The sequence below is a fragment of the Aegilops tauschii genome, chromosome 4 (genome assembly GCF_002575655.3).
Source record: "Aegilops tauschii subsp. strangulata cultivar AL8/78 chromosome 4, Aet v6.0, whole genome shotgun sequence".
NCBI classification, from domain to species: Eukaryota; Viridiplantae; Streptophyta; class Magnoliopsida; order Poales; family Poaceae; genus Aegilops; species Aegilops tauschii.
Genome location: NC_053038.3, coordinates 223,696,623 through 223,705,836, shown reverse-complemented (window position 1 = coordinate 223,705,836; position 9,214 = coordinate 223,696,623).

Below are 9,214 nucleotides of genomic sequence, written 5' to 3'. Positions count from 1 at the left end.
TGCCAACCCGACGTCCTGCCCATCCGGTGTGCCCTGAGAACAAGATACGTGCAACTCCTATCGGGATTTGTCGGCACATCGGGCGGCTTTTGCTGGTCTTGTTTTACCATTGTCGAAAAGTCTTGTAACCAGGATTCCGAGACTGATCGGGTCTTCCCGGGAGAAGGAATATCCTTCGTTGACCGTGAGAGCTTGTGATGGGCTAAGTTGGGACACCCCTGCAGGGTATAAACTTTCGAGAGCCGTGCCCGCGGTTATGTGGCAGATGGGAATTTGTTAATATCCGGTTGTAGAAAACTTGAAGTAAAATTAATTAAAATACACCAACCGCGTGCGTACCAGTGATTGTCTCTTTTCGAGGAAGTTCGGGAGGAGAACACGGTTTGTGTTATGTTTGACGTAAGTAGGAGTTCAGGATCACTTCTTGATCATTACTAGTTGGCGACCGTTTCCTTAGCTCCTCTTCTCGCTCTTGTTTCGTAAGTTAGCCAGCATACATGCTTAGTCGCTGCTGCAACCTCACCACTTTACCCCTTCCATACCCCTTTAAGCTTTGCTAGTCTTAATACCCATGGTAATGGGATTGCTGAGTCCTCGTGGCTCACAGATTACTACAACACCAGTTGCAGGTACAGGTTATCCGATGATCATGACGCGAGAGCGATGTTTACTCGTGTTGGAGTTCTTCTTCTTCTCCGTCGATCTTGGGTTAGGTTCCGGGTCGGCAGCCTGGGCTAGCAGGGTGGATATTGTTTGAGTTTCTGTTTGTGTTCCATCCGTAGTCGGATGTTGGTCTCTTGTATGATGTTGATGTATTCTTGGGGCGTTTTCGCCTTATGTATGTATCCCCAACTATTATGTAATGGTTTGATGTAATGATATCCACCTTGCAAAAGCGTCTTCAAGATCCGCTTCTATCCTTTGTGGGACCTTCGAGTTCCTTTAGGATAGGGTCGCATCTTGGGCGTGACAAGTTGGTATCAGAGTCTCGACCGACCATAGGAGCCCCCTTGATTGATCGTATAGTTTGGCTGATGTCGAGTCTAGAAGAAACTTTTTTGGAGTCTAGTTATATTGGAGAGTAGGAATTCTTTTTACTCCTCTGCCCCTTCGTCGCTCTGGTAAGGAATCTTGACATAGGTGTTTTGAATTACTCCTCTTCCCCTTCAAATTTTTCTTTAGGATCACGCGGTTAGTTTTCGTGCGTTGTCCATCCTCTTTTCAATCCGGTGCACTTTTCTTCAAGTTGTTTCGATCCTCGTCATCTTTTGCAAGATCAGTCCTCAGTGCTTTCTCAACCGATGTCGTTTTCCCCGTCCCAAGTTGTTTTCTTTTCCCACCCGGCCACCCTTCTTCTTCTCGGAACCGGAGTCCGAAATCGAATATCCATCCTACTCGTGCGAAGCCTTTGCATTATCTCCTCAATCATTTCAACCGGCGCTTTTCTATTCAATTATTCGTCGTTCCAGTTACCTTGATTTTCCCGCCCTCCCACCCTTTTTATTCCCGGAGTCTGAGCCTCTATTCGAGCATCAATTTGATTCGTGCGGAGTATCTTCAGTCTTTCCTCAATTGTCTCAACCGGTGAATTCTCGTCTAGTTAATCATCATTTTTCTCGTTTTCCTTCCAGAGGTTTCAATTCAAGTATTCGGTGTTGATCATATTTTCCCCTCAGCTCTAATGTTTCCCCTTGCTTGGTCGCCTCTCGCCATTTAATCGTTCCAGAGTGATGAAGATATCTCAGAAGAATAGTGTTTGCATTCAATTATTTCAAGGTTGTCACCTCATTCAAGTCCCTCAGTTGTTCTGGTGCATCATCTCTCTCTCTCCAACGATCCTTTTCCAATGGTGTTTCTTTTCAGTGGGCCCTAACCCACAGGTCTTTTCCCAGGATCTTACCTGACTCTTCTAAGTTTTCCGGAGTTATTCTCAAATTCTTTTCGAAGTTTGACTTAAGTATGAATTTCATCAGTCAGATGCTTCTCCAAGATCGCTTTCAAATTCTTTCATGTTCGGGTCAATCTTTCCTCTTTTCATTCTCCCGGAGTATCTCATCAATTTTGGTGTTGTTTCTCGTCGTCATTCTCAACATTTGAAGACCGAAGTAGAGTTTTCCCTAAATCTTGTCCATTCTCCCGAAGATTCGTGGCGCTAGCTTGATGTTATCCTCTCAAGTTGTTTCTAGTCGTGCAATTCTTTTCATCCATCCGGAGCATTTCAGGAGCTGCTTTCCCTCTCGATCATCTGGAGGTCATCTTTTCGGAATATTTCTTCGTTCTAAGTTTTCAACTTCGTTGTCTCAATTATTCTATATCCGTGCCCCTTCGGTCGTCTCAATATTCTTCCGGTGCTTCGTTCAAGTATTCTTCAATCAGTTCGTGATCTCTTCGTTCTCTTGTCTCTAAATTCCCTCAAGTATCTTCGTTCGTTTCTAATTCCTCCCGCCGATTCATTCTCTTTTCTTCGTTCTTTTTCATTTCTAACGGTGGTTCGTTCAAGATTTCTTTTTTGTGGTTATCGTATCAATTCATTCGTTCTTTCCAAATCCTACCGATGGTTCATGAGGACCTTCCCAAATTTTGCGCTATATCCCCCCTTAATCTTTTCCAACGCGAATAAGTTGTATGCAAATCCATTGCTTCCCATCAATTTAATTGATGAAGGATTAGCATAACATAATTCTTATTCCTCTTTCATCAAGTTGATTTATCCCTTCCTTCAGTGTTTGTTCATGATGAATATATTCTAATCCCAAGTGTTTTCATCTTTTCTTTCCGGAGTTCAAAGTTTTTCTTGCTCATATCATCACGAAGCTCCATTTAAATCATCACAAGGATTTAATCTTATCCCTTTCATCCTTCAATTTTATCTCGTCATCCTTTTGTTACCGGAGTTCTTATGGTGGTTCGTCATGATTTAATTCATTTTTCAAGTGTTCATCAAGATTCTTGTAGGCGAAGGTCAAGTATCTTTTCTTCTTGCATCTCGAAGTGCAATTAATTCTCCGTATTCTTCTGAAGTGGAGTCTTGCATTTCTTCGTTCTCCTAAGCTATTCAATCTTTTTCGATTGTGGTCGGTTATCACCTCATAATTTTTAAGATGTTATCCATAAGTCCACAACAAGCTTATTCTTTTCGTTGTTGATTTTCTCAACAACTCCGTTCGATCCTTCCTTCTAAGGTTGCTTTCAATTTCATTCGTGGTAGAAGTTGTCATCTTCTTCCCTGTTCTTCTCATTCCACTCTTTCAATTCTTCCGGAGGCGTTGTGTCATTCCTCTCGTCAAGTAGCTTTCCATCTTGTCAAGCTCTTGTTCTATTCCGCACATGTCCAGCCGGAGTGCCGCCTAAATTCTTTCGTCCTTATTCCTTGTCTATCTTGTTCTAACCGGAGTGGTTTCTGAAAGTGCGTTACATCGACTAGAGGAGGGGGGGTGAATAGGCGATTTTTATGAATTCTTCACTGAGGAATTTGCGGGTGAGGAAATTCCTTAGCGAAGAACTACTTGCAGCGGAATAAGTACTCAAGAGTAAGCATAGTAGAACATAGGCATGGTCAACATGATGAAATGAAGACAAAGACAGAGTACATAAAGCGTAAACACAGGATAACACAGGATGAAGACAAACAGACTGAAGAAATTGAACTGAGGAAATTGAGAAAGTCTTCGATCAAAGTCTTCAAACACAAATATGAACAAGCACACAACACAGTTATGAGGAAATGAAAGAGTTGAGGAAATAGAACCAGTAGGCTTGGTGAAGACAATGATTTGGTAGACCAGTTCCAACTGCTGTCTCAGTTGTACATCTGGTTGGAGCGGCTAGGTATTTAAACCTAAGGACACACAGTCCCGGACAAACAGTCCTCACCGTATTCTCCTTGAACTAAGGTCACACAGACCTCGTCCAATCACTCATGGTAAGTCTTCAGGTGACTTCCGAACCTTCACAAACTCGGTCACTCGGCGATCCACAATTCCTCTTGGATGCTCTAGACCATGACGCCTAACCGTCTGGAAGAAGCACAGTCTTCAAAGGTAACAAGCATCAGATCCACGCAGGATCAATCTCTTCAGGGATGCTCAATCACTTTGGGTTTTTAGGTGTTTGGGTTTGGGTTTTCCTCACTCGATGATTTTCGCTCAAAGTCCTCGGAGGATGGGATGCTCTCAAATGACAAGTGTCAGTTTCTCTCGGAGCAGCCAACCAGCTAGTGGTTGTAGGGGGCGGCTATTTATAGCCTAGGGAGCAGCCCGACATGATAAGACATAAATGCCCTTCAATGATATGACCGTTAGGTGGATAGATATTTTGGGACAGCTGGCGCATAGCACAGCAACGGTCGGAAATTTGAGTATCAAATTCCTCAGGGCTATCATGTTGCTCACTGTGTAGGCAATCCACACTGGCGAATTCCTAACTCCTCAGTGAGAACAAATTCCTCAGTGACAAGAAGAACTTCGTCTCTGTCACTGAAGAAATTGACTGAACTGTATGAGATTTCCAATGGCTTCACTCGAAGGGATTGGTAGGTGTAGGATTTTGAGTTGAGCATCACATGGAAATTTTTCCTTAGTATTTCCTCGACCCCCTTAGTATGGTGTTTCCTATGACTCAAGAAAGAGAAAATGAAACTACAAAAACAAAAGTCTTCACGCTTCATGTTCCTCGAATGAATACTCTTCAAGGTCACACCAATTTCTTCACTTTCAAAGTCTTCAGAAAGTCTTCAGAAATCCAAAGTCTTCAGTCGAAGAACTTCATTTTTAGGGGTCGACTTTCTCTGTTAATATCAAACTCCTCATAGACTTATATACCTGTGTACACTCATAAACACATTAGTCCCTTAACCTATAAGTCTTCAATACACCAAAATCACAAAGGGGCACTAGATGCACTTACAATCTCCCCCTTTTTGGTGATTGATGACAATATAGGTTAAGTTTTCAATGGGGATAAACATATGAAGTGTAAGTACTGATATTGAGGAATTTGATTGCAATAACTCCCCCTGAAGATGTGCATAGTGAGGAATTTGCTTTTGAAGCAATGCACACTTGAAGAGTAGAATCATGGAGATCTCCCCCTATATCTTGTAATACATACACACATTTGACATATAATATGAAGAATTTGAAATGCATGATGAAATATGGTGACTGATGTAATTCAGCATGCGTGCAATAACATTAACGAGGAATAAGCATGCAGAGGAAACAACAAAAGTATTAGGCCACCATAGAGTTTAAGTTTACAACACGATCCAGCAAAGTCATCAGAAGAACAAGAGTTGTAACTTAGAAAAAAACCGCCCATAAATGATAGACCCGCTTGAAGACTAACTCAAATTTCTCACCCTTTGTCATCGAATGACCAAAAGGATCAAAAATGAGGACTAACGCCCCTGAAGAATATCAAGTTGATGAAGGAGCGCCAGCGCTGTTGGGGTCGTTTGTTGATGTAGGGCCTGCCGCAGTTTCGTCCAAGTTTTCATGCTCGTCGGTGTAGCGCGATGAAGAATAGGAGCTGGCCACCAAGGAAGGAACCTTGACCTTCTTGTATTTCTTCGGTGGAGGTGCAGACCAGTCAATGTCCTCCTTGAGACCCATGTTCTTCAGATCTCCTTCACCATATACATGTGACAGAATAGCCCAGGTGCGATCAAAGACTTCATGGAGGTAGTAATGGTTTTTCTTCACTGCATTATGTGTAGCAGTCATGTTGTGAAGAATTGAACCAAACTGACGCTTAACCCATTTATGGTTATGATCCACCTTCTGGTGAAGACTTAGCAGAAGCTCACGGTCAGTCATCACACGAGGAGCAGTGGCTTGAGGATTTGGCTTGGAGGCATGGGCAGCAGAATCATGAGTGGCAGAGTCATCATTGGTGCAATAAGATGCAGCCTTGCGAAACTGACCATCCAATGGATGAATGCCTTGATCTATAACAGCTGGTGCCTTGCCCTTTTCGTCAGCTGAGGAATAAGTCCGCTTGAGGACTTCAATTGGGGGCAAGTAGCTGAGGTGATTCTGAAAATCAGCCTTGTAGTTGAGTGAAGACCTTGTTCTGAGGAATCTCATAATCCACGGTGCATAAGGCTTCAACTCAAACGGTGAAAGTGCAACATTTGCCAGAGTCCTCATGAAGAAATCATGATAGTTGACGGGTATGCCATGAATGATGTTGAATACCAGATTCTTCATGATGCCAACAATTTCCTCATCAGATGAGTCGTGTCCTTTGATTGGACTCATAGTCTTCGTCAGAATGCGATAGACTGTCCTTGGTACATACTGCAATTCCTTCACGAGGAATTTTGTCCTTGAGGCTTGACCAGGTTTCAATGGCTTCATCAGCACTTGCATATAGTGATCTGTAAGCTCATGCTCTTGGTACATGCAACGAGCACCTTCAGGTGGAGGACTGATGGGTAGGGCGTGAAGTAATTCAGTGGCCGGTGCCTTATAGTGAGTGTTTTCGGTCATCCAGTCCAAAACCTAGGAGTTCACATCATCAGCATCTCCTGTGATGTGCAATGTTGTGTAGAATTGAAGAATGAGTTCTTCATTCCAATCAATTATGTCTGTGCAAAAGTTGAGGAGGCCTGTGTCATGAAGCACACTGAGGACAGGTGTGAAGCACGGCAGTGATTCCATGTCCACAAGAGGAATATGCTCGTGGTCGAAGACTTTGTCCTTGTTGAAGAGCACTGAGGAATAGAAGTTTGCCTGGCTGGTGGTCCAGAAGCGCTTCCTTCTAAGACGAGCAGAATCGTAGGGATTGTAGTCAGTGAAGAATACGTGCTCGCCGAAGAAATCATCAGCATTGAATTTCTGCTTCTTTGAGAATGGATCCTTTGGCTTGGGCTGAGAAGTGTCAGTCAATTGCATTATCACCTCAGGAATCACAATCTCAGGTACTTCAGGCTGAGGAATTTCAGCTTCTACTCCAGTGACAACCTGGGTCTTCAATTCTTCATTTACATTTTCTTCAGCACTAGTGGCCGGAATTTCTTCATGGACAGACGGTGTGGCATGAGGTTCATCAGATCCCATTTGAACTGTAGTTGCTGGGGACTGAGGAATTTGTTGCAATGGTGTGAAGAGTGGAGAGTTGGGGTGCTGACTTTCCCAAAAGTCATCATGTAGCACAGGTGTGGTACAACCAATGTCCACATCTTCATCTTCCATTTCTTCAACGCCGGCCTCTTCAGCAGTAAACTGAGGCATAGGCGAGGAAACAACTGGAGTTGAAGGGATTTCATCCACTTCAATTTCTTCATCCAACTGCTCTGACGAAGCAGCAGAAGGATTTTCTTCGTCGGATTCGCTAGGAATCACATATTCTTCATCATAAGGAACAAGGTCCTTTGATGGCATGGTTGAGATAGGAACAACATCAATGGGGTTTGCAAATGAGCTGGTTAGAGACTTCATTTTCTTCGGAGCTGAAGAATCTTAAGAAACTGATGCCTTCCTTTTCTTCACTGCTGCACGCTCAGCAGCCTTAGTCTTCTTCACATCTGAAGCAGATGGAAGGATTGTTGTTGGGGTAGGCGCAGGAGGAGCGGAGGAATGTGGTTGATTTTCTTCAGGCACAACTGATAAAGTTGCCCTGACCTCTTCATTTTCGTCAGGCGCACCACTAGTGGATGCCCTAGCAATTTCATCAGCGGCTGGAATGCAGTCATCAGCCCTGGAACTCACATTTTCTTCACCATCCTGAATGTCATCAGTGGTGCTGGCATGTTCTTTAGTCGGCTAAGCAGTTGCTTCAGCCTGAGGAATTTCTTGTTGCGATGGAGCTGCAACATTTGGAGTGAACTTTTCTGTTAGCTTCACAAAACGGACTTTGGCTCCAAGCCAGTCAGCGCGGTATACATCAGATTCATCACTGAGTTTCTTGATCTCAGATTGAATAGTGACAAGTTCTTCAGTTGTCATAGAGACAACATTTTTCTTCAGGAAGTGCTCCTTCCTGTACTACGCTTTCTTGATCTGCCTGGCCTTCTCATATTTCCATTTTTCTTCTTGGATGAAGGCAGTCAGCATATGACTTTGGTCAGGAGTCAACTTGAAATCAGGCATAGGAGTGTTTGGGTCCTTGTGCCAGAGATCAATGTAGTCGAGGATCAACTTTGGATCCAAAAGCAGAGGCACATTTGTGCCCTTGGCTCTAGCGGCCCTGACTTGCCTATCTCTGATGATTTCTGCAAGTTCATCATCATCAGCTTCGTCTTGTTCAGATGGCAGTTGGAAGGCGACCTGCTTCTTGTGAGGACTTGGGCGAGAACCTCATCCAGCAGTGGTCTTTGTCTTCAGCAGAGAGGGTCCCGTTGAAGAATTTGGTGCAGCTGAGGAACTAGCAGAAGCTCCTGAGGCAATAGAGATGCCTGTAGTCCTTTGGTACGTGGCAAGATGCACAGGTGCTGAGGACTTGGTCGGAGCAGCTGAGGACTTTGGAGGAGGAGCTGAGGACTTTGGAGTAGCAGGAGCAGCGTGAGGAATTGGCCGTGAGGGCTTTGAGGATTCTGGCAGTGAGGGCATAGCTGAGGAACTTGGCCTTGAGGACATTGACGGCGAAGCACTTGGCTTGTGCGTAGGCTTCTTTGACATGGCCTTCTTAGGCTTGACAGAGGCCTCAGCGGCAGCAGCAGCAGCAGCAGAGTCTTTGTTGAATTTCCTCACTGCTTCTCTGGCTTGTCTAGCCAACTTGGCCTGGCGCTTGGCCCATTCATCAGGATAATCCTCACCACGCTTGAGGCTAGCGGGATCAGCTATTTGGCCAGGTGCTAATGGAGGTCTTGGGCATGGAGGATTGAGTGCGAATTTCTTTATGTATTTGGGAGTAACATATCTGTACTCCCGCCACTCTCTTGCCCATCTCCTCTCTATCCTTTGGATGCCCACCTTGCGCTGATTCTTGTCCTCTTCTCCAAATTTGGCCTCATCAGAAGTGCAATAATCTTTGTATATGTCATCAGGGATCTCAAAGGCAGTATTGATTTCAGGCCTCTTTCGTCCTTTCTGTGGCTTCTTACCATCAGCCATTTTCTTCAGTTGAGGAATTTGAACAATTGAATTCTCTGAAGAAGTATGCAACTTTTTTTTGAGGAACGCTGCAAATGCGTTAAGTTGATGAGAACCTAGTGATTCAGCAGCGGACATGAGTACCTGTGAACAGAGTATAGTTGCGAGGAATTTGAAGA